We start from the raw sequence: 24852 nt of genomic DNA on the forward strand, positions 1-24852 counted from the left end.
ACTAACACAGCTCAACTTATCTCGTTCCTTCCACACGCACATATCCTCACTCCTCATTTACGCAACTCAAGAAGACAACAACTTCAGCAGGTCGTTACACTATATTCTTTAAACACAGCAACATGTGTACTACAAATTAAGCACAGGGCTTTACCTTTACTTGGCAGTCCATGTCTTGTTGAAAACACGCCATTCGTCATCACCTTTTCTTTTTTTAGTGTCCCGGGGATAACCGGGCGGACCGCCCATAAATAACACTTTTCAAACTAAAAGCAGCACAGTTGTATTGCACGCACGACATAGATGTTTTTTTAAATTTATTTTGTAATTTGTGATTGCCGCTGCGCGCACGAGCATACGTCCACACGGAAGTCATACAAATAACGCTTTTCAAAACAAAAGCAGCACCGTTGTATTGCACACTCGAGATAAATACTTTTTAAAATGTATTTTGTAATTTATGATTGGCCTCACGCGGGCCGGACAGGGACGTACAAAGGGCCGGATGCGGCCCGCAGGCCGCAGAATGCCCAGGTCTGTCATAAACGTTACTTCATTCATTAAAAAAGATTATACAAAAGAAAACAAATGTGTATACATATGTAAATGTATTCAGTTATAAACATTCATTCACTTTCTTTTTTCCTTCCAGGATCTAAACTTTACCGCTGCTGGTAGTTTTTGCTATGTTTTTATTTAATGAGTTGTAGGTGTATTTATTTCAGTATAAAAGTGTAAAAAGTGTTTTGCTTGGGTCATGAAATGATGATAATGGTGTGCCAGGGCATACATGCATTTTATATTTAACGCTTAAATCTCTGGAGTCTACATCAACTTCAGATCTATTCCTCATTTCAAAATGTTTTAGTTTTTTTTATGTTGTTTTGTTTGTTTGTTTGTTTTCCGCCCTTTTTTGTCAAAAAAACTATGTTTTTTATGGCAAACACCCAAAATATGCAAAATCTTCCACCAAAAATATTTTTGAAAGTGGAATATTTGATGTGAAGTAATCGGAACCTTTGATAGGTCAATAATGCATAATAACATTGATTTTGATTCAATATTATGTTTTGAGCAATGACCGTTTGAAAGAAAAAAAAACAGCTTTGTTTTATTAGTCAACATTGCAACTTTTTCTAAATTACATTTCACCTTTAAGCTTTTTTATTTCACTTTTGTTATGTTTTTGTTTATTTTAATAGTATTTTTAGAATGTGCCGTCGGCCTTTAAACATTAGCTGTGGGCCACAAATGGTAAAAAAAAAAAAAAAAAAAACACAAAAAGTGCGTTAACGCCAACACTGGTTGACATTATAACAAAACAAGTCACACTTATATTCTGTAACATTCACAGTTTTGGAAAAAAAGTGCAGAGGTAGAAATATTCAAAATAACCTCTTGTATATAATCTAAACATAAATAATGCCTCAAAACAAGTTAATTAAATTTAAACAAAAAACAGCAGACGAGCTCTCGCCCGGCACAGCTGTTTTGTGCTTTGTAGTGTCGGTATGGGCTTGTAGATCTTTAGCCCCTTTATTTGCCACAGATATACGTTGCTGCTTTGCACACAGTGCATTCTGCTTGCCATGTGTCACGGCCAGGACGAAAACACGAATACTTTTCCCGCAAATCATACGTGAAGTTGCATTTACGTTTCGGCATTTCTTTATTATGTGTTCTCATGTCTCTCTCCACTCACTAGCTCTCTCGCTCTGTGTCTCTGCCCCTCCCTCACGAATGTTGCTAGTGCGCACACCTCCAGTTTTTTTTTTTTTTTTAACCCCTTCTTAACTTAACCCTGGACGTACAAAGAAAATACACGCAACCCTAATTATAAATGCCGGACATTTGAAGCATTTAAGAAACCCCGCCCGGACACCCCCGCAAAAGAGGACATGTCCGGGGAAATGAGGACGTATTGTCAGCCTAAATATGATGATTCTATGTGTCTACATTAAAACATTGTTGTTCATACTGCATTAATATATGCTCATTTTAAACTTTCATGCAGAGAGGGAAATCACAACTAAGTCAATTTAGCAAAACTGTATTTATTAAACAGTTATCAAGCAGTGGCACAAACATTCATGTCATTTCCAAAACAGAAAGTGCAAGATGGTCAGAGACATTTTAAAACAAGCTATAAGTGCACTTTTGTACATGATGACACACAAGATATTTCAATAAGTGTCACATAAAAATGAGCTGCATATCAAATAGTATATGTCCTACGGTGTTGATGTGGAAATAGTTGCTTCGGCATTTAGTTGGTGTGGCACCGAACGGAGATGTTGACATGTAAAGACATATTCCCGCTTGAAGCCAAACCACCGTCAGACGATGGACCCCGTGCTGTTTTTCTTGGGAATTAATTATTCCTCCATTTGTTACCAGATTCGCACCTTCTTCCTCTCGTATTACCACTCAAACCACACCGTTAGCTGTTAGCATCACAGCTAACGTTACCATGTCGCTACCTGTCTGCTCCGTCGTAGCGTGTGACGTTGCTCACGTGACAGTATGTGACGTATGTAAGAAGGTGCGCTTGTTTTAGTCTCTGTGAGAAGGAGAGACAGGAAAGAGTGAGAAACGCATGCAGTTTAATGCACCGCAGCTAAAAGCAACTGCGTGAGAACTCCAAAATCACGATATAGTCATTTTCTATATTGCACAGAGACAAACCCGCGATATATCGAGTATATCGATATATTGCCCAGCCCTAACCCTAACCCTAACCCTTACCCTTATATGTTCCCCTAGTGTCCAAATAACTCTAAATTAAGTCTTTGTTACTTTAATAAGCAACTAATTAATGGTGAATATGTTCCCCATACTAAAGTGTTACCTATAGTTCAATATGTCCTTGGCATGTCTACAGATAAGATTAAATCCCAGTACATGAGATTATCAGTCCAGCACTAACATATTTTTTATTAATGACATAGCAGGGAGGGTCTAGGAATAGGTTTGAGTGAGAAAAAAAGTTACAACAAGCGCCCTATCATTCATTAATCGACATTTTACATGCACTTACTCACACGAAACGGGGGCCCCCTACCACAAATCACAAGGCAGTACAAAAAGTGGGTACGACGTCAATGTACTCAAACATTTTTGTTCAACATTTGATACATTTTGTGATAAAAACAATAAAGCAATGAAAACTGCTATAATTCACAAGATAAGACGGTTTCTTTAACAAGCCATGGTAAAGGTCAGGTATGTTTGTCTGCAACTGTTACTAATTAGTGTATAAATTGACTGATGGTCCCCTCACACTGATGTACATGTATCATTTCGCATCTAAAACATGATCAATTGATACAGCAAATTATCAGTTACAAATAGCTACTACCTAATTAACCTTTGTTTAATTAGATGGTCTATTTTTGTTGTTTTGCCTCAACTGTCATGTCTGCTTTTGCACTTTAACCATTGAAGCGTCAAAATCACCACATTTCCAACCAATAAATGTTTATAAATGGGTTTATGAGTCACTGTCAACAACAAAAACTTAGGAGAAAAGAGAATAAGACACATTTCCGTTTAATGGAAAAATAAAAAGTCCTAACATGTTTTTATAAATTACAGCCTCTGTGATATGAACCTAACTTGTATTCTGGAGCAAATGTACTAATGGAAGTGAGCAGAATCTATCATCTACTAAACAGAACAGGTTGAGTAATTGTCAGAGATACTGGGGACTGTGCCAGCAGCGTGCTTATGACAGGAATCTCACAGATGGACAAACAGACTGTGAGTGGAGTTTAATTTTCTGTGCAACTACTTTTATGATCTTGATTTCTTAACCGTTTGAGAGTTGTATTGGCGGGGGTACGTTGTAATTCACGCTGAAACTTCATATATACCATTTCTTTGGTCGGTAAAATCTCTTAACCAGTACAGACACCTTATTATTTAATGACTTACTGCTCTAATAGTGCCATGAACTGTTAATATCGCACATACATAATACATATAATACAACACTCATCAGCTTGTCAACTAGTATTTAAAACTGTAGTTAAAATTGGGGATGTCTCCATACAATACAATACCAATAAATATTGGCTAATACCCATATTCAAGATATCAGCACGAATCATAGTACACACTTTTATTATTTTGTTGTGTGGAATATTAAAAAAAGTTTGATCAAGTAAAATTACTCAGGAGAACAATGGTGGGTATGAAAAACACTATCCTTATAAACAGAGTTAAACTGCCTTTAATTTGAATTGGAGTGGTAATTTTGTGTTTTGGCAACAACTAGTGATAACAATAATTCATTAAAGGGGTCCTGTTATGCAAAACCGACCTTTCTTACCTGCTTTTGTGTATTTGGGATCCCGGTGAATTCTGAAATCAATCTATGGAGGCATGGCAGAGATATTAATAAAACATTCTCGCCTTCTCCCAAACTTGCTCTAAATGAGCCGTTTGGAATTTGAGACTTTAGTGACGTATTTTGCCTTATTTATCTTAGTGGATATCTCCATATATGGTAGAGGTTTATTCAAAGAGCTTTGTGCGAGTCTGCCATTTTATTCAGTCGTAGTCAATAGTTAATAAGTTATTTCCTTTTCTCAATCCTCTTGTTGTGGGGCGGACTGGCTCGTACATGCACATGAACACTACAACCCTGCACTGTTTTCTAATAAAAAGTAGTGTATAATTCTAATTTATATCTGTCAGTAGGCTCGATATAGAAGCGCTAAAAACTACAACATGGCTGACAGGGTGGAGAGTCAGTCGAAGGGGGCTTGGTCTGGAGGAGGATTTCCGCACGTAAGTTAGACCGCCCACAAAAAAGCGCATTCTGAAGAGACATTCAGAAAGCAGCTTATTTTTAACGTGGCATTTATTGTTTGTGTTGTACTTTATCTGCACTTAGTTAAAGTATGTTTGTACAACATGTTTGATTATTCTATTCTATCCTTCAAGTTAAGCTCATGGTACAGTAAGTTGAATAATGCACACACATTTGTTAGTGGATACTTTTCTATTACGCTTCTAGCCTAGGGACTTTGTGCCTGAAATATGTAACTTTAATTATTTGATATTTGTTTATATTGGCAAATGTGTTTTACACTGAAATATAGTTAAATTAGAGACATTTCTTATGTATGTCTAGCTTGTATGCTTAGCTGCTGGCTCCAGGTAGCCTATATTAGAGCCTACGATGTTTACTTTTTGTAAATAACTTCACTAAAATACAAGAAAAGACCAATGTTGTGTGCTTATTGGAGGGCATTTAGTTGTTATCGGATACTTGTTTTTTTGGCAAATATCGGACCGATATCCGATATCAATATCAGATCAGGACACCCCTAGTTATAGGTTATTGTACAAGTACATTTGGTACAAACCGTATTATAACAGCAGTAAAAAAAATGCTTCCGATAGCGTCTCATAAAGTTTGGATTCACTGCATGCTATAAAGAACATTTGTTCTGCTAGTAGCAGTGAAGACAAATGCAGATTGAAATCAACTTTGTCTTTCCACAAGAGGAACAAATGAGACGGCACAATGCATTTCATTTGACATTCAACACAGGTTTTCTACAGCTGCTACTTTTATTCACAATGTGTCATCAGGTGTGAAAGCCTGAATTGCATCTGGAGCACGCTGAAGTGATTTGATGAACCTACACACTTCGCTTTATGAGAAAATCTTAACATTTATTCGTATTGTGCAGACGTGTTAAATTTGATGTGACTTTTATACTCCACTACTACACTTGCAATTGTTTTGACCCATGATTATTGTACACGTTATGGTGGATACTGTTCAATCTTTTAGATTGGGTTTCTAGCAAGGCAAAATAGTATATTCATTTTTTTTGCCATTAAGCATATGTTCACTCCAAATGGAAAAAGAAGGTCTGATCGAAGACTGTGGATAAAACTCTACTACAATACTGTGATCTAAATGTATTTTCTGTATGATTCAAATCTTTTTCTTTTTTTAAAAACATTTTTTAAGGCAAAAATAACAACATTTGTCCACTTTCTGATCAAAAACAGGACACATACTTGAGATTGGCCGCCAATGAGCTTTCCGGCCTGCCTAGTGTGCAAGTGCTTAGTACACAGACAAATAGTGGGTAGAGACAAGGCAGTGGTGAGAATTTCCTGGTTGGTTGAGAGCCTGATTCACTAAGATGTAAAAACCTTGTGGCCGTGTTGCGTGTGATCTACTAAGACTGCATGTGCAATTAATAAGTGGTGCAGACCGCCTTACTTAAATGTACTATATTGGGCATCACCACAGAGACACTGTCATTTACTGCACAGTCATGTTATAAATAAATAAATGATAAATGGGTTATACTTGTATAGCGCTTTTCTACCTTTAAGGTACTCAAAGCTGCCATCCAAGGCGCTAACCAGCAGCCATCAGGAGCAAGGGTGAAGTGTCTTGCCCAAGGACACAACGGACATGACTAGGATGGTAGAAGGTGGGGATTGAACCCCAGTAACCAGCAACACTCCGATTGCTGACACGGCCACTCTACCAACTTCGCCACGCCGTATCATGCTCCTACCTGTGGAGTTTTTCTATGTTTTCAAACCAGCAGGAGACATGTATTACTTTGTATGAGCATTTTAGAAGCAGTCGTGCAGCGCATCTTCATTGACTCTACTTTTTTTCTTTCTTTACCTTTTTTTTTAACCGCTGAAAGTGCATGGGAGGAAGGCTGAACTACTGTGCTCAAGACACAGAAAAAGCATACTTCAAGAAGTTTTTATCGTATAGGCCAGTGTTTTTCAACCACTGTGCCGCGGCACACTAGTGTGCCGTGAAATACAGTCTGGTGTGCCATGGGAGATTATGTAATTTCACCTAATTGGGTTGAATATATTTTTTGCATACCAGTAATTATAATCCGCAAATAATGTGCCGTTGTTGAGTGTCTGTGCTGTCTAGAGCTCGGCAGAGTAACCGTGTAATACTCTTCCATATCAGTAGGTGGCAGCAGGTAGCTAATTGCTTTGTAGATGTCGGTAACATGGTTTGTCGTGATCACAATATGCGGGAGGCAGCGTGTAGGTCAAAAGGTATCTAACGCTTAATCCAAAAATAAACACAAGGCGAGTGCTGCTAAGAAAAGGCATTGAAGCTTAGGAATGGCTATGCAAAACGAAACTAAAACTGAACTTGCTGCAAATTAAACAAAAACAGAATGCTGGACGACAGCGAAGACTTACAGCGCGTGGAGCAGACGGCGTCCACAAAGTACATCCGTACATGCCATGACAATCAACAATGTCCCCACAAAGAAGGATAGCGTCCGCACAACTTAAATAGTCTTGATTGCCAAAACAAAGCGAGTGCGGGGAATAGCGTTCAAGGAAGGCATGAAACTGCTACAGGAAAATACCAACAAAACAGGAAAAGCCACCAAAATAGAAGCGCAAGACAAGAACTAAAACAGTACACACAGGAAAACGTCAAAAACCACAAAATAAGTCACAACGTGATGTGACAGGTTGTGACAGCACACCTACTTTGAGACAAGAGTTATAATGATGCATGGTTGGTTATGGTTTTGAATTCATATCCAACAATTGCAAAAATGACTTTTTATTGTCAATATTGGCTTCTGAGTTTTATTTCTGCTGGTTGAGTGCCTCGGGATTTTTTCAATGAATAAAATGTGGCTTAGCTCAGAAAAGGTTGAAAAACACTGGTATAGGCTATATATATTCTATGTGAAAACAACGAACGTCAGTAAGAAACTATTAACTGACACCAGGATGCATCAATTGAATGTCTTTTAATCAGCCCCTTAAGTCATCTAGCACCTATACAATTATAAAAGGATGTTGCTGAATTGACAATGTGTCTAATGTTTTTTTTATTTCTGACCGTCCAAATATGTTGAAATCCTCCACGTTGGAAGGAGGATCGTCCGTCGTCTATCTTTGCACTGCAAGCACGCCTGTTTCACTGCTGTGTGTGTGTGTCAGTTTGCATTCCTTTTCAGGCAAGCTCAATAAAATGCAAAATAATGATAACGGTAATGAGTGTTGATAAATCACATTGCACGTGCTGTATGATATATTTGCCTTTTCTCCTCCCAGTATTGTGACCGTTTTGATGAGCTGCATATATGTTGCATATCACTGAAGACAGAGACGCAAAATATATTGCATGCCTTATTCTGCTCACTTAAGATACGCACTCAGCTTTGCACATGTTTAGTAGATCAGCTTTGCGTGTGCTATCAAGTTTTCCTTGTGATTTAGTACATGCAAACTTAGTAAATTAGGCCCTTAGTGCGCAAGCAAGCCAAAGAGTATCTTGAGTGCCCTGAGCAATCAGCTCTCATAAAGCTGAGAAACATTGAACGGGTGGGGGCACATGAGTGAGCAGGTGCTTGTTTCCACAATCTTTCTCCATATATTAAAAAAAAAAAAAGTATATATCCACACAAACAGTACCACTCTGAGCTAGTACGCGTCAAGTCAAATGCAAAAAATATATAGTCATACTCTGCTGAATGAAAGAATGAATGAATGAATGATGTGGTTACAAATATTGAAAATCGTATCCAAGCTCAAATACTTCTCCAAATTGGACTTTCAGACAAGCCAGAAGGTGATGATACTTTCAGAACCAAGTAACCCGGAGATGGGTAGGCACCTGTACTTCAGATGCAAATTAAAGGTAAGACCCCAAATACTTTTTCCTGATATAAATGAAAATACATATGACTAAAAAAGTTTTGATAAAAACATTACGACATTGTTTTACTTGTTCTTATCCTCTTGTTGAGCAGCCTGTATTAACAGTGAATAGGGTGTATGGATTTAAAATAAAACTCCAAAGGCATCAATGCCTCTCCTGGCGTAAAGGCCATCACACATCACTGTATATTACCAATATTTATTACCTCCCATTATAAAATATTCACACTTTATTTTACTGCTCATACACAGAATTGCTATGGAAATAGAATGTCTGCAGCCCAAGTTAAGCCAACTCACACACAATCATTCTTAAAGGAAACTACTTATGCTTTGTAGATTTGTGATGAAGATGAAAACTGAAAGGGGGAGTTGGTAATCAGCACGATTGATCCAGTTGATTAAACTCAGGTCTACTGGGTTGAAAAATCCATACATTGACCGCGACACCTCTGGTATTGTAGCAAAACCTTGTACACACCACAGTGACATAACACTCCATCACATCAGTCCGGAGCAAGTTCTCTATTCCAATCATCGAAGTGCCTCAAACATGTCTGGGGTATGTCACCCTGTATATGATACCTGTACCAATGCTGCCCTTCACACCTCTGACATCATTTGTCATCGAAGTACACTCAACCTGTGTATTGGGTTAAAAAAAACTGTTCATTGACTATAGACTGTAGAGTTGCCAAAACGTGTATAACCATGATGATATCATCGACATATATCAACAGGAAATGCAGAGTCAACAATTAAACCTGAACTTCCCTTCATCATAGATCCTTCATGGCCACATGGTCAGTCTGTTGGGTTCGGACTGCTTTCTGGCTAGTAGGATATCAAATACAGCTTTTGCTCAATAAAAAACAACTTACAGTAATTTATGTACTTAATTATGTTTTTATTGGACTAGTATTTATTTTAAATTCTGTCCGTTCTTTTGAAACAACAATACCATAAAATGATGAGCTGTTCATATTTTTAAAATGCCAAAGAGGGCATTAAAGTGGAACTGCACTTTTTTGGGGAATTTTGCCTATCGTTCAGAATCATTATGAGAGACAAGAAGACAGGCAGCTAGCAATGCAACTAATTGGGAGCAATCAATTCTACCTCTGAATCACTTTAAAAATGGATTCAAAAACCATCAACAATAATTCCTTTACATTCCGTAATCTGTATAATAACCAAACTGTAGCGACATTGTTATTGTAAGAGCGAACACTGAAGAACTATTTTTCTCTCGTAGTAACACATCGGCATGCTTTGGTATTAGCCGTAAAAGCTAACTATGGCACGAGATAAGCTAGCTTCTACGTCAACATGAAAAGCATTTGAGTTTGTAATGCTGAAATAAGCAGGGGCGTCCATGAAAAAGACGGCGCTTAGATGGCAGCATATGTTGTTCCAAAACCTGTATGTACCTTTCAGCATTAATGGTGCCTTCACAGATGTGTAAGTTACCCATGCTTTGGGCACTAATTACTCCCCCATACCATCACAGATGCTGGCTTTTGAACTTTGCGTCGATAACAGTCTGGATGGTTCGCTTCCCCTACAGTCCGGATGACACGATGTCGAATATTTCCAAAAAAAATTTGAAATGTGGACTCGTCAGACCACAGAACACTTTTCCACTTTACATCAATCAATCAATCAATCGATGTTTATTTATATAGCCCTAAATCACAAGTGTCTCAAAGGGCTGTACAAGCCACAACGACATCCTCGGTACAGAGCCCACATACGGGCAAGGAAAACTCACCCCAGTGGGACGTCAATGTGAATGACTATGAGAAACCTTGGAGAGGACCGCATATGTGGGTAACCCCCCCCTCTAGGGGAGACCGAAAGCAATGGATGTCGAGTGGGTCTGACATAATATTGTGAAAGTCCAACACATCAGCGAAAGTCCAGTCCATAGTGGGGCCAGCAGGTACCATCCCGAGCGGAGACGGGTCAGCAGCGTAGAGATGTCCCCATCCGATGGACAGGCTAGCGATCCACCCCGTCCATCTTAGATGATCTCGGGCCCAGAGAAGCCGGTGGAGTTTCTGGATGTTGTTGATAAATGGCTTTTGCTTTGCATAGTAGAGCTTTAACTTGCACTTACAGATGTAGCGACAAACTGTATTTAGTGACAGTGGTTTTCTGAAGTGTTCCTGAGCCCATGTGGTGATATCCTTTAGAGATTGATGTCGGTTTTTGATACAGTGCCATCTGAGGGATCGAAGGTCACGGTCATTCAATGGTGGTTTCCGGCCGTGCCGCTTACGTGGAGTGATTTCTCCAAAATCTCTGAACCTTTTGATGATATTATGGACCGTAGATGTCGAAATCCCTAAATTTCTTGCAATTGCACTTTGAGAAACGTTGTTCTTAAACTGTTTGACTATTTGCTCACGCAGTAGTGGACAAAGGGGTGTACCTTGCCCCATCCTTTTTTGTGAAAGACTGAGCATTTTTTGGGAAGCTGTTTTTATACCCAATCATGGCACCCACCTGTTCCCAATTAGCCTGCACACCTGTGGGATGTTCCAAGTGTTTGATGAGCATTCCTCAACTTTATCAGTATTTATTGCCACCTTTCCCAACTTCTTTGTCACGTGTTGCTGGCATCAAATTCTAAAGTTAATGATTATTTGCCAAAAAAAAAAAGTTTTTCAGTTTGAACATCAAATATGTTGTCTTTGTAGCATATTCAACTGAATATGGGTTTAAAATTATTTGCAAATCATTGTATTCCGTTTATATTTACATCTAACACAATTTCCCAACTCATATGGAAACGTACACAAATGGTTAATTAATTATTCATATGCTCCTAAAAAACATAAAATAGGCTCGGAAATAGGCATACGTGCACAATTTATGTGGTTTGTGTAGCAATTAAGTAATAACTGTAAGCTTTTGTGTAGGTTTGGATTTCACTGGATACTGTATCCATGTCATAAAAGTGATACTGTAGTCAGACAGTCTGGCATTATTCCTCTTCCACTATTTGCAAAACCACAATCAATTGGTGGTTCATGATGCCTTCCCTGCCCACGTGGAGCCAGACATAGAGATGATTACAGCCATTATTAAGTCTTACTTCCCCCTGTGTCCTATTTCAAATGAATTGCACAATGGGAAATTATTTTATTCTCCATAGCCTAACTTCAAACTCCCAGGTCAAGCATTAATTTAAGACAGTAAGAGTAACTTGGGTGGTATTTCCATCAAGAAGAGATATTATGTTACATAAGCAGGCCCGTGAGTCAGTTAAATACATTCTGTAGATGTTTGTAGTATTTGTCTACTGAGATAAGCGTTTAATTATGAGGTTATAAGAAAAACTGTTTAGGTGTAGCAAACAAATGCCTGTGGTTCTCTTCATGGTTTGTATGCAACATTTTACCCCATGAAGTACATCTGTGCTTCCTTAAAGGCCTACTGAAATGAAATGTTCTTATTTAAACGGGGATAGCGGATCCATTCTATGTGTCATACTTGATCATTTTGCGATATTGCCATATTTTTGCAGAAAGGATTTAGTAGAGAACATCGACGATAAAGTTTTGGTCGCTGATAAAAAAGCCTTGCCTGTACCGGAAGTAGCGTGACGTCACAGGTTGAAGGGCTCCTCACATTTGCACATTGTTTACACCAGCAGCGAGAGCGATTCGGACCGAGAAAGCGACGATTACCCCATTAATTTGAGCCAGGATGAAAGATTCGTGGATGAGGTACGTGAGAGTGAAGGATTAGAGTGCAGTGCAGGACGTATCTTTTTTCGCTCTGACCGTAACTTAGGTACAAGGGCTCATTGGATTCCACACTCTCTCCTTTTTCTATTGTGGATCACGGATTTGTATTTTAAACCACCCCGGATACTATATCCTCTTGAAAATGAGAGTCGAGAACGCGAAATGGACATTCACAGTGACTTTTATCTCCACGACAATACATCGGCGAAGCACTTTAGCTACGGAGCTAACGTGATAGCATCGTGCTTAACTGCATATAGAAACAGACGAAATAAGCCCCTGACTGGAAGGATAGACAGAAGATCAACAATACTACTATTACTATTAAACCCTGGACCTGTAACCACACGGTTAATGCTGTACCGCTTGGCGAAACCTAGCAATGCTGTTGCTAACGACGCCATTGAAGCTAACTTAGCTACGAGACCTCGACAGAGCTATGCTAAAAACATTAGCTCTCCACCTACGCCAGCTCTCATCTGCTCATCACGACCCGTGCTCACCTGCGTTCCAGCGATCGACGGCGCGACGAAAGACTTCACCCGATCATCGATGCGGTCGGCGGCCCGCAGACGGAGGAAGTCAAGGTGAGGACAGCGGCGCGGCGGCGGGCGTTGTAGCTTTCGACGACACCCCGGCCGCCATCAGAGTCGGCAAGAAACATATATTTCCCCAAAGTTACGTACGTGACATACACATAGCGCCACACACATACGGGCAAGCGATCAAATGTTTGGAAGCCAAAGCTGTACTCACGGTAGCGCGTCTGCTATCCAACTCAAAGTCCTCCTGGTTGTGTTGCTGTAGCCAGCCGCTAATACACCGATCCCACCTACAGCTTTCTTCTTTGCAGTCTCCATTGTTAATTGAACAAATTGCAAAAGATTCACCAACACAGATGTCCAGAATACTGTGGAATTTAGCGATGAAAACAGACGATTTAAGCTGGCGACCGTGCTATTCCAAAATGTCTCCTTCAACCCTTGACGTCACGCACAAACGTCATCATACCTAGACGTTTTCAACCGGAAGTTTCCCGGGAAATTTAAAATTGCACTTTATAAGTTAACCCGGCCGTATTGGCATGTGTTGTAATGTTAAGATTTCATCATTGATATATAAACTATCAGACTGCGTGGTCGGTAGTAGTGGGTTTCAGTAGGCTTTTAAAGGGCCCCTCTCATTTTGACAACATTGACACTTATTTCATAGTTCTGGATGTAAAAATTATGTATCTAGGTGAAATCCCCACTGAAAATAGTGATATCAGGCCTGTTTTCCAACAAGTTTTAGTACATTTTGGAACGCTCACATTTTGCTCCAAAATGTTGACGGCCTGCATCAGCCTGCTTACGTCAGCTACAGAAGACTGGAGGCAATTTCATATTGTGTAGTATTGGTAGCATCTTCATCCAGAATAACGATATGTTTGCGCATTATTTGAAGGACTTTTCAAATATGGCTGCCAGATGCATTGTTGCAGGTTGTAGCAATATGATTAAAGAAAGGGGAAGCATGATCACATTTCCAAATGATGGGAATATGAGGAAAGTATGGACCACTCCTCCTCCTCCTTGTGCAAAATGGGACAGACTTGTCATGGTCCGGGCGCTCGTCAGGGCGCATTCATCTGTGCGCTGCACCGAGCGCAGCTCAGAGAGCGCGCAAAGCGCGCCCCAGACCAGCGGCAGCGAACAGCTGCAATCTATCGCCGGCAATCTGCACACCTGGAGCTGATGATCAGACCTGCCTTCAAAAGCCTGCACAACCTGCCATCCCTCGCTGGAACATAACCTTCTGTTGATGTCCCTCTGCCTTTGTTCCACGTGTCGAGCTGTGCGTCTCGTCATTCCTCGTTTCTCCCCCTGCTTCCCGGACTGCCTCTTGGATCCCGACCTCCTGCTTGGACACGGACCTTCTCTGCCTAGACCCTTTGAATTTGTCCGCCTCCTCACTAATCACTCTGGTAACACTCGGCAATTAATTCCTACACATAGTCTTACACCATACACCCTTTGGGTTTTGTCACATGCCATTCCTTTGTTGTTTAATTAAATATATTGTTCTTAAATTATTATATTATATTGTTTATATATATATAATAAATACTCAGAGCAATATTTCCCCCTTGTGGTTCTGTGCCGTCACAACTCCCTCCTCCAAACCATAACAGGACTAAATGAAAGGGGTGTAATTTGCAGTGATTATTTAAATGATTCTGACTTAAATAGAAGGTTTTGGTCAGAGTTTGTTTGGAAAAAATTTATAAAAAATCAGTGTGTTTCTAAAAATCAGGAGCACCCTCGAGAAAAAAGAGCACCCCTGGTGCTCAAAAATGGTACAAAAAAAAAGTTAAGCCGCTAGTCAAGTCGAGTCATACCAAAGACTATAAAAATGGGGCCCATTACCTCCCTGCTTGGCACTCAGCATCAAGGGTTGGAATTGGGGGTTAAATCACCAAAAATGATTCCCGGGCATGGCAACACTGCTGCCCACTGCTCCCCTCACCTCCCAGGGGGTGATCAAGGGGGTGGGTCAAATGCAGAAGACAAATTTCACCACACCTAGTGTGTGTGTGACAATCATTGGTACTTTAACTTTAACTTTAGCATTCTATTTTGTGTCCTGTTCTATTGATGTTTTCCTCAAGATGCTTGAGGAAATGCCGAAAGAGCATGAAGAAACACAGGCTATGGTGTCTATGGAAGAGGAGATGGAAAAGCAGGGAAGTCCGGAAAAAAATGTTTGCTCATAATGTTAAGCATACAGTATCAGTTTTGAAGTAATCGTGGACCAGGGGGACAAAAACATGCAACTAGGTGATGAAAATAATTGTTCTATATGCCTTTATCCACATGTTGTAGATGGCATCCCACTAAGAGGGGGCAGCATATCGAGTCTGGCACTGGATAAAGGGTGTTCCAAGTACCGTTAGTTATCTACTGACTACTCAAAAACTAATTGATATTAGGGGAAATGACTGCCAGATTCATTTACAGGAGCAACAATTACATGGAGAACATTTTTGGTCATCTGCACTCTAAGGGTCCTTTAAATCAAACCATAGTAAATTCATCCATCTGTGGAGGTATGTTATACATGGTCAACATGCATTACCCAGCTTAATGGGTATAAATAAAACATTCATATTAACAAGAGCGATATTAGAGTCAAGAAATGCACAATGTTCACTCAAGGATTATACTTGTCAATAAGGTACGCGGCTGTACTGCATTTTTAAGACCACATTTAACATATGTGCAACAACGTCGCACAAATATTCTCTTGAGGTAACTCAAACGTTGTAAATGATTTCAAAATAAGCTCAGTAAGAGCTATACTTTTGAGAACCTTCCATTTCCAACAACATAGGTTTACTTCTACAAACAAAAGCTTTTGATGGCCAACAAAGAATGATCCCCAACTGAGCTTCTCTTCTTGCTCTTAAAAGCCATATGCCAAGATCAAAGACCATGCTGGATATCCGCTCCGTTAGTGTCCTTGTTTACTCCGTTGCCAGTCACTCTTCCTTATTAAATTCATTGGAGGGCTACACGGTTGAGCTGGTTTATGATGTAACACTACTGACATACAGTGCAAAACTCTTGAATACCCATTTGATTTGTGTTGTATAAATGACCGTATAGCTAACATTTCACTGTGTAGACTCTTAACCCAAGTTCAAAGTTTTGTGGCAAAGTGAGTCTCCCTTTTGTGAGTAGAATATGCAATCTCACATCCATTTATTAGCCCAGCAGGCACAGGACATTAAAAACAACATTGAGAAGGTGTTGAATTAGGTCCTGAGGTTGAGCAACTGAAACCTAGCGTTGGAACAACAACGTTTTGACTACGTTTAACTAATGTTGGGTTCTGACGTTTATTTTACCAATATTCTACAACACAAATACAACATTGAAACAACATGCTTTTTGACAACATTTATTCAATGTCAGGTTGTAACATTGATTTGACCATTGAAATTTGGTCATTTCCCAACCAACAAGGTAGATCCAACATTAGCCATCAACATTGTCTCAATTTACAAATACAACTATTTTGCAACATTGTTTCAAAGTCAGTTTAAAAAAAACATGTATGTACAATCAATGTTGTATCAATGTCTTGTACCTGCTGGGGGTGGCCTTTTCCGAGGCTCAAGCGCCATCTTCTAAAATACCAACATGCACATACCACCTCACCATGCCATAGGGACAAGATATTTGGGAACTATAGGATAGGTCAGTGATTCTCAAACTGTGTGGTACACAAGCTCCATCTAGAATCACTTAAATAAACATTTAAACACAATGTTACTGTTCAAACTATTTGATTTGATTTTTGTTGTATAAATGACCGTATAGCTAACATTTCACTGTGTAGACTCTTAACCCAAGTTCAAAGTTTTGTGGCAAAGTGAGCCTCCCCTAATGTTACACTAGCCAAAATGTAGAATTGTTAAATAAAACTTCTGCCTGGTTTTAATGAATATTTAGGCCTACTACGCTACTGCATTTCAATGTTGTTCATTATGGTGGAACTTGGAGAGCCAAGTGTTTTCTAAGGTGGTACTTGGTGAAAAAAGTTTGAGATCTACCGCACTGGTGATTTTAATGATGAAAATACATTGCTGCAACCAGATAATGACCAACATTTGCAAGGTTCTTGGCAGTGAAACGCTACAGTTTTCTGAAAATGTGCTGCACTTTTACTAAATGTAGTATTTCCTACAATTATTATAGGTGAGGGGCTACACATTAGTCTCGTACAGTTTGGGGTTTTAGTATCCTGACTCTCACCATATCCTTGTAGTTCGCTGAGCTCCACACAAGGATCTGGGCTCGAGGGCATTGCAAACTCCTTCAAGATAGTAAAACATAATGAACCAATCAGGATCGCCAGGCGGGATTTCATGGATGTGACGTAGCGCCGAAGCCACTGTTTGATTCAAACAACAATGGCGGCATGCAGCGAGGAGTCGTGTGCTGACATTGATTCTGCTATTGCAACTGTTTTGTCGAATCTATCGAATTTTAATTCTTTAAAAGATGAACAGAGAACTTTCCGCTCTGTCGTTATCCAATATGTCGGCTGTTCTGTTTTGGATTTCCCAGCGTCGCTCTCATCAGCGTCATGGGTTGATTTCGATTTGTGAGTGGTTGAAGTAGCACATCATTCAAGATAACGGACAAGTGGTTTATCCAATCACATACTATGACTTTTTTACAAGGCCCCGCCTTCTGAAATACATCTCCTATTGAGAAGTCCCAGATTCTTGTGTGGAGCTCAGCGAACTACAAGGATCTGGCGAGAGTCAGGTTAGGGTTTTAGTACTTTGCTCCAAAAAGGGTCAGGCATCGCTCTAGAAACCAGTCCTAACTGCCATAATGTCAGCAAAGTAATATGCGCCTGCGTCCTTATAGTCCCCAAGGCTTGTCCTTAACGTAATTAGCGTTTGCACACATTCTGCATTAACTTTATGATCCGTCATTTTCCCTGAAAGAGCCTTTAAACGCAGAAAACGGTCTTCCCCAACACCTCCTATATAAAATACAACATTCATAAGGAATATAGCACCGGCTCACTCACCCTCTTATCAGAGACTGCCAGATACCAGCCTACAACACCATCCCACACAGTGCCTGAAGGTGCTACGCAACACACAGTCATGCATTCAGTCAGGCAGAGAGATTGAGATTCTGTAGAGAGAATGGGAGGGTAAAACGAGAGGTACAGCTTGGGAACATCCAGTTGGAAAAATGTATCACCCTGCAGAGGTTGGTCGATGGGAGCAGAAGGAGGTCGAGTTAACGTGGATTAATAGCTTCAGAATAATTGTTTTTTTTCCCCCTCCACAACTATGCCCGAGAGGCTACAATTGGACAAAAGGAGAGACAACTTTAGATTCCGATTCTGACAGTGTGATTTGTTACAGCTAAAAAGCTGGAAAAAGAAACGGTTAGCCTACGTGTTGCTTTCCCACGTCATCCTTGTGGCAAACGGCGAAGATGATGCAAATGGCTTGTGAGTAACAAGCTTCATCCATCAGCCTTGTTGTAGTGCCAATATACAGCACAGGCCCAGAGGCAAAGCCACTCATGCGACACATTGTATGCGAAAGCCTGCAGGCGGTCTCTCAGTGTGGGTGGAAGCTTTCATGATTTCACATGTGGAAGGCAGAAAACCTTTTTTTCTCCAGTGAAACAGACTGTCTGATCATGCCATATGTGATTAGGTGTTGACAGGCTGCTGAAAGAGCATGGATGACAGAGCCCAAACTCAATTTAGTCTCCCCCCGTCATGTGTTCTGCTTTCGGACAGCTTCTTTTGTTGACAGTCAGGCTCGCACCCATTTGACAGATGCAGCAGCACGCACACATGATTTCTGGCAACCACTTAGTTCTTGAACTTTTTACATTTTTTATTCCAAGATGCTGGTGAAAAGTCATTACCAGCATCGGTGGTTTTCTAGACAAACACTGGTGAGCTTGAAGTGTAAATGTGTGTGTGTGAACGTAACATTTAGTGTGGGGGAGATTGAGCGGGACATGAACATGTAAACTACTATCATGAAAGGCTCTAGGCCTTGGATACAGATTCTGAGTCAGATTTGGGTGTTGTGAGATAGCTCAACTTGCATGAAACGGCTCAGTCAGCATTTAGGTCAGCACTAAAAATGGCATCTTTCAAGGGGACCTGTGATGATTTTAATAATTATTTCTTGTGGTCTACATAATTTGTATTGGATATGCTCTGGTGTAATTGTTGGCGTAAATTTTGCTCAACGTCCACATTCATATCCCATTTTTTGAGTCCGTACTCAAGATTTTTTGGAGGCTTTCCCAGATTGCAAATTAAACCCTACCTCACCCTCTACAATATATCATAAATTATCTTTTGAAAAATGTACACTGTAAAAATATATATCTTGAAGTCGTCACCGTTATCTTTTTTTCCAGACATGGTCCAAAATAAACTTTAGCCGGTCACAATATTAGGTACACCTGCACACTCTCAGATCGATTTAGACCTGCATAAAAATCAGCTGTGTTAGCAGCATTCTTGACACAGCATTTATTATGCGCAGGCCAAGATTAGATTAAATAATACTTTATCATACCTTTTTCTTGTTTCCTTGTAGCCTGAAACAGCAGGGGAGGAGATCCTCCCCTTTGGATGAGAGCATGACTTAGGTCCTGTCTACATTAGGCTGGATAACACCTTAAACAAATAATTATTTAGCCTAAGCCCCGTGTCAGCCACACTAACCCATCGTTTAAGGTTTCCCTCCTTGGATAATTTTTTACACAGGTAAGTGCGCCGTGTATTTCTTGAATCTCCGGCTCTTAGCTCTGTGTGGACTCATCGACCGTTTACAAACTGAGTTCTGAGAGGAAGTGACGTCAGAAAGACCGCGCCCCACACAGGAAGAACACACCACAGCCAGCTTCATGACAACCGATTTCGTAACTCTGAGGTAACCCCTGGAAAGATGGAGGCAAGTCATCCAGACATGCCCATGTTTTTCCTTCTTTTCCATGTACAGACGCTTGTAGAAATCACACATGAATACCTTAAGAGAAGGAAACACGCGATTGCCACTATATCAGATACAACACATCTCAGACGGCAACATAGCAATGCTGAGCGACGGTTTTGGATAAGGTCTTGAAGAACGGCAGCCTGGTGGGATATGTTTGTCAATGAGTGTGTTGTGCCAGAGGAATGGCAAGAGAACTTTCGAATGTCCATGTCAGCTGTTGTCCATTTGTCGAAGGAGAGACAACGAGAATGCGGGCTCCCGTGGATGTGATAAAAAAGGTAGCGTGTGCTTTGTATTACCTGGCCGACGAGGGAAGACTACGGAAAACAGCGAATGCATTTGGACTGGCAAAGCAGACTGTAACAGATATTATCCACGATGTGTGTTGAGCGATTATTCAACGTCTAGGTCCAGAATATATAATATATAACGAATGGACAATGAAGGTGAAGGTAAAAGAGTGAGGAGTGTCCTGACCAGATATCTTGATCCCCAGATTGATTGTTGTAAAATGTTTATCACATTGTTTACTTTCACATGTCCATTGAAGATTTGATTAATTTATGATGGCTTAGGTGTAATTCACTACAATAGGGCCCCACAACACACTGGATTCCAGTTAATTGAAATACCACAACACTGGATATTGTTCAGATAAGTAAAATTTAATTTAAGAACTTGCACACAAAGCAACTAAGCCAGACGGAGGGGTGAGAGGGTCTTAAACGATGGCATTGTGTTTGTGTGTGGACAAGGATAAGGTTAGGTGGGATATACCCTGTATAACCTTAGCCGTAGAAGCAGCCTTAATATCCAAATAAGTACGTCCACCTCGTTGTGACGTAACAAGGTAGCCAGACTGTGAAACCTCATGAACACAAACATCCACAAAATGTGTGCAAGCTCACGCCAAAATGCATGAACCTTATGATTTGACAACAATATTAGTAAAAAAAAGACAACATTAAAAATAGGTCCCTTTCAATAAAACATTAAAATAAAAAAAACATCTAAGATACCAATTTCCTGCTCTTTAAATGGCACTAATATGACACATTCAACATACCAAGTTTGTTGGGTGGCATTTATTTCTGCAATCAAAGCAATTATGATATTGCACTTGTGAGCCAAACAAAATGTTGGCAGAATTAATAAAATAATTTGCAGTGTACAATTTGACATATAAATGTTGAAGAATTTTAAAAAAAGCAATTCTAGACAATCCTGTTTGTCAAAACTAACATGAAATTAACATAAGTGGGGTCCAGCAAGAGGGATTATAGTCTTATCAAGAATGGTGTGTCCAAAGAATGTTGCCCTAGCAGTAGTTTGATCAGAACTGGAAATGCATTGTATCCCACAAGAAGCCTTACTATCTCCCAATATACTGAGTAGTGTGTGTAGTAGTAGTAGTAGTAGTAAGCAACTGATGTAGTTTTTTGTGCTTATTATGGCTATTTTATCTATTTATGGCTTCATGCTGGAAAAAAGTACTAACATGACATTCTTTACTTGAATATAATTGACAATCATAGTTATTATGTGGTAGTGCAGTATTTTACAAATTGATACAGCATCATACTAACAGCTGTTATTGCTTCTATATTTATATTGTATATCTCAGTTACGGCCATTGTGTATGTAAGAAGAAAGTCAATCATATTGTGGCTACTTTTGTGTTTTTCATACATGTTTTTTAAATTTCCTAAACAATATAGTAGGGTTGCCGTCCACCATGCATTTCTAATTTGCTGTCAGTCTGGTTTGGGTGTTGTTGGTCTGGACCTTAGGATGCAGAGACGGCATGCAAAGTGCAAGTGAAAATGTTTGTAATGACTAGGAATGTATATCGTTAGGATTTCATCGATACCAATACCAATGTTGATATTCCTTATCGATATCAGTATTCATCTGTAATCTTATCAGTACTATATGTCTGTACATCCATTTTCCATTTTCTACCGCTTGTCCCTCTCGAGGGTTGCGGGGGGAGCTGGAGCTTATCCCGGCTGTATTTGTCGCCACCTCAACACAGATAGACAGACAACATTCACACTGACACAAAAGGGCCAATTTAGCGTTGCCTATCAATCTATCCCCAGGTGCATGTCTTTGGAGGTGGGAGGAAGCCGGAGTACTCGCAGGGAACCCACACAGGGAGAACATGCAAACTCCACACAGAAAGACACCCAGCCCGGGGATCGATCCCAGGCACACACACTAACCACTGTACCACCATGCTGCCCTGGTGCTATATGTATTTTGTGTAAATAAAGATGCGAAAAAATGTTTTTTTTATTAGCACAAGAGGTTGTGCACCATCAGCTTGATACAACATCTCACAGCAGGTCTCAAACAAGTCAATTATGTTTGCAAGTTGTTTTGTCATAATCTTGTAAACATCACGGCTGGTTACACCTGTCCGTGCCTTTACGTCGGGTTTTGTTGGTTTTCTTCTGTGTTTAGTGCTTGTTCCTGTCCTGCGCTCTTATTTTGTGGGCCACTTCCTGTTGTGTTGGTGTTTTTTCATAACTACTTTACACATGCCTTCAAGCACTTTTCCCCTCACCTGTTTTCTGTTGGTGATTAAGACTATTTAAGTTGAGTGTGAGCCACCATTCTTTGTTGGGACTTTGTTTTTTTGAATGGCTATTCTTCATGTGGACGCTCTTTCCTCGTGCCATGAGTTTTGCTTTATTCCAGCATTCCGTTTTGTTGTTTTGCACCTATTGTTGTGGAGAGTTATAAAAGGACTGTATGGTTCTATAAAGGTAGTCTCATTCGCCCCCGGGGCGTCGGTCAGGACACAATGGACAGGACAGTTCGTATGGCATAGGGCATTTTACTTGTTTTGTAGGCAGGTTGACAGGCATGGATTAGTTGAATGGTACAACACTGGCTAGTATTGGTGATTCTGTAGTAAACAGATAAGAACATCATAAACAATTAGTATAAAATACCATAGCCTACGTAGTAATAGCACATATCACCTCAATGCAATAATATATCATGGATACACAATATAGCATATACCGGTAATAATTGGCATTTAGTAAACATTAGCTTCACCAGTAAACAGTAAGCCCTGCCATACACACTGCAGGATAGCATCAAACCAAACACTCAAATAACATCATCCCAACATTTAACTGAACTTAAATGTCTTAACTAGACCACAAGGTGTCACTGCACGCTACAGAAGGCACGTAAACGTGGTACTTGTGACCTGCCGTGCAGAAGAAGGTGCTTGCCTCCATGTACAAGGCACAAATGTCCGCAAATGCTCTCTTTAAAGAGATAAAGAACTGTTACATGAATTACATTGTCTAGACGCTGTAAACAAGGCACACTGCGCGCAAGTAAGTAATGGATTACTTTCAACTAGCATCGGAAACAAACAAATGCAGAGAAGTCAAACAGGCAATTAAACGTGTACATTAGAATTCTTAACTATATAATGAACTTACGTTCGTCAGTGACGCACCCGGCACCGCAGTGCTGTACAATATTATAAGTTTTATATATATATATAGGCAGCAAATGTAAATGACGTGCATTCACCGCTCTGTGCTCTGTTGTGGGTAGAATGAATGAGCACGCCACAATGCCTTGCAGGTGGACGGCTCATAACAGTCTCTTAAGGTGGACGGCTCATAACAGTCTCTTAAGGTGGACGGCTCATAACAGTCTCTTAAGGTGGACGGAGTTTGGGAACCTTTCTAACAGCCGCCCCCGAATGTACAGTGTACATTCGCTCCATAGAAAGGTGACAAAGTTATTAGGGTCTCACGAAGGGGCGATGGTGGCAGTAGAGCTGTCTTCTTCCTCGCCGGGTGGCAGGGCTGGCAAGACAACCAGCCTGGCAACTGGTCTGGTGTAATCACAAACTCTGATCCTCACGTCCACTGAACGGATGTGGCCGTCGTTACTAGGGTGGACCTTAGTAACATGACCGATGGGCCACAAGGCCCGTGGAAGCTGGGGATCCACCAACATCACTACTGAGCCTTCTGCGAGGTCAGCTGGCGTAGAGTGCCATTTCTGACGAGTCTGGAGGCTTGGCAGATAGTTTCTCAAGAAACAGGACCAGAAGCGATCTGCCAGCACCTGTGAATGCCTCCATCTACGGCGGCTCAGTAATTCAGTCTCTGGGTATACGATCTGGGGCAAGGACCCGTCTGGCCGCCCCATCAACAAACTATTGGGGGTCACAGGATCGAGATCTGTGATGCTGGAGGAGACGTACCCCAATGGCTTCGAGTTAAGAATCCCTTCTACGTCCAGTAGCACGGTCCGCAGCACTTCTTCTGAGACTGACTGAGTTCCCACTGTGGTGTACAAGGCGGTCTTTACGGAGCGGATTTCCCTTTCCCATGCTCCTCCAAAGTGAGGTGCTGCAGGGGGGTTGAAGTGGAAGTCAATTTTCTGCTTGGCGAGTTGCTGTTGCAGGTCTGGTGACAGGGCAGAGAAAGCCTCCCTCAGTTCTCTTTCTCCTCCTTTAAAGTTGGTCCCACAGTCGCAGAGCAGCTCGGCTAGTGTTCCTCGACGAGCAATAAATCGCCTGAGAGCCATCAAGAAGGAGTCTGCATTGATGGTGGTCAGAAGGTCTAAGTGCACACCCCTGGCGGTGAGACACTTGTAAATTATACCCCACCTCTTCTCAGTACGCCTTCCTACTTTGACTTGAAACGGCCCGAAACAGTCCATCCCCGTCGAGAAGAAGGCGGGCTTGAAGAACTGCAGGCGGGCGGGCGTTAGATCTGCCATCTTTGGAACAGAAGGTCTGGCTTTCCAACGTCGACAGTCTGTGCAGGTGTGTTGGTAACGGCGAATCGCTTCACGGCCGCGCAGGATCCA

General features: G+C 40.7%; 1 protein-coding gene across 2 annotated transcripts in view; it reads right to left on the reverse strand.

Annotated features, from left to right (window-relative positions):
- Positions 1-24852, reverse strand: part of LOC133646407 (leucine-rich repeat and fibronectin type-III domain-containing protein 2) — a 379355-nt gene that overhangs the window by 19735 nt on the left and 334768 nt on the right. The window contains exons 1-2 of one of the 2 annotated variants that reach the window (XM_062041727.1): positions 18221-18350; positions 18042-18151 (exon numbers count right to left, since the gene is read on the reverse strand). The exons of the other annotated variant lie outside the window; for it this stretch is intronic. The gene's annotated coding sequence lies outside the window, so the exon portion shown is untranslated. Of the gene's footprint in view, positions 1-18041; positions 18152-18220; positions 18351-24852 lie in introns of those variants that run through there. 2 annotated transcript variants of the gene reach the window in all.

This window comes from Entelurus aequoreus, linkage group LG03 (assembly GCF_033978785.1).
Source record: "Entelurus aequoreus isolate RoL-2023_Sb linkage group LG03, RoL_Eaeq_v1.1, whole genome shotgun sequence".
Lineage (NCBI taxonomy): Eukaryota > Metazoa > Chordata > Actinopteri > Syngnathiformes > Syngnathidae > Entelurus > Entelurus aequoreus.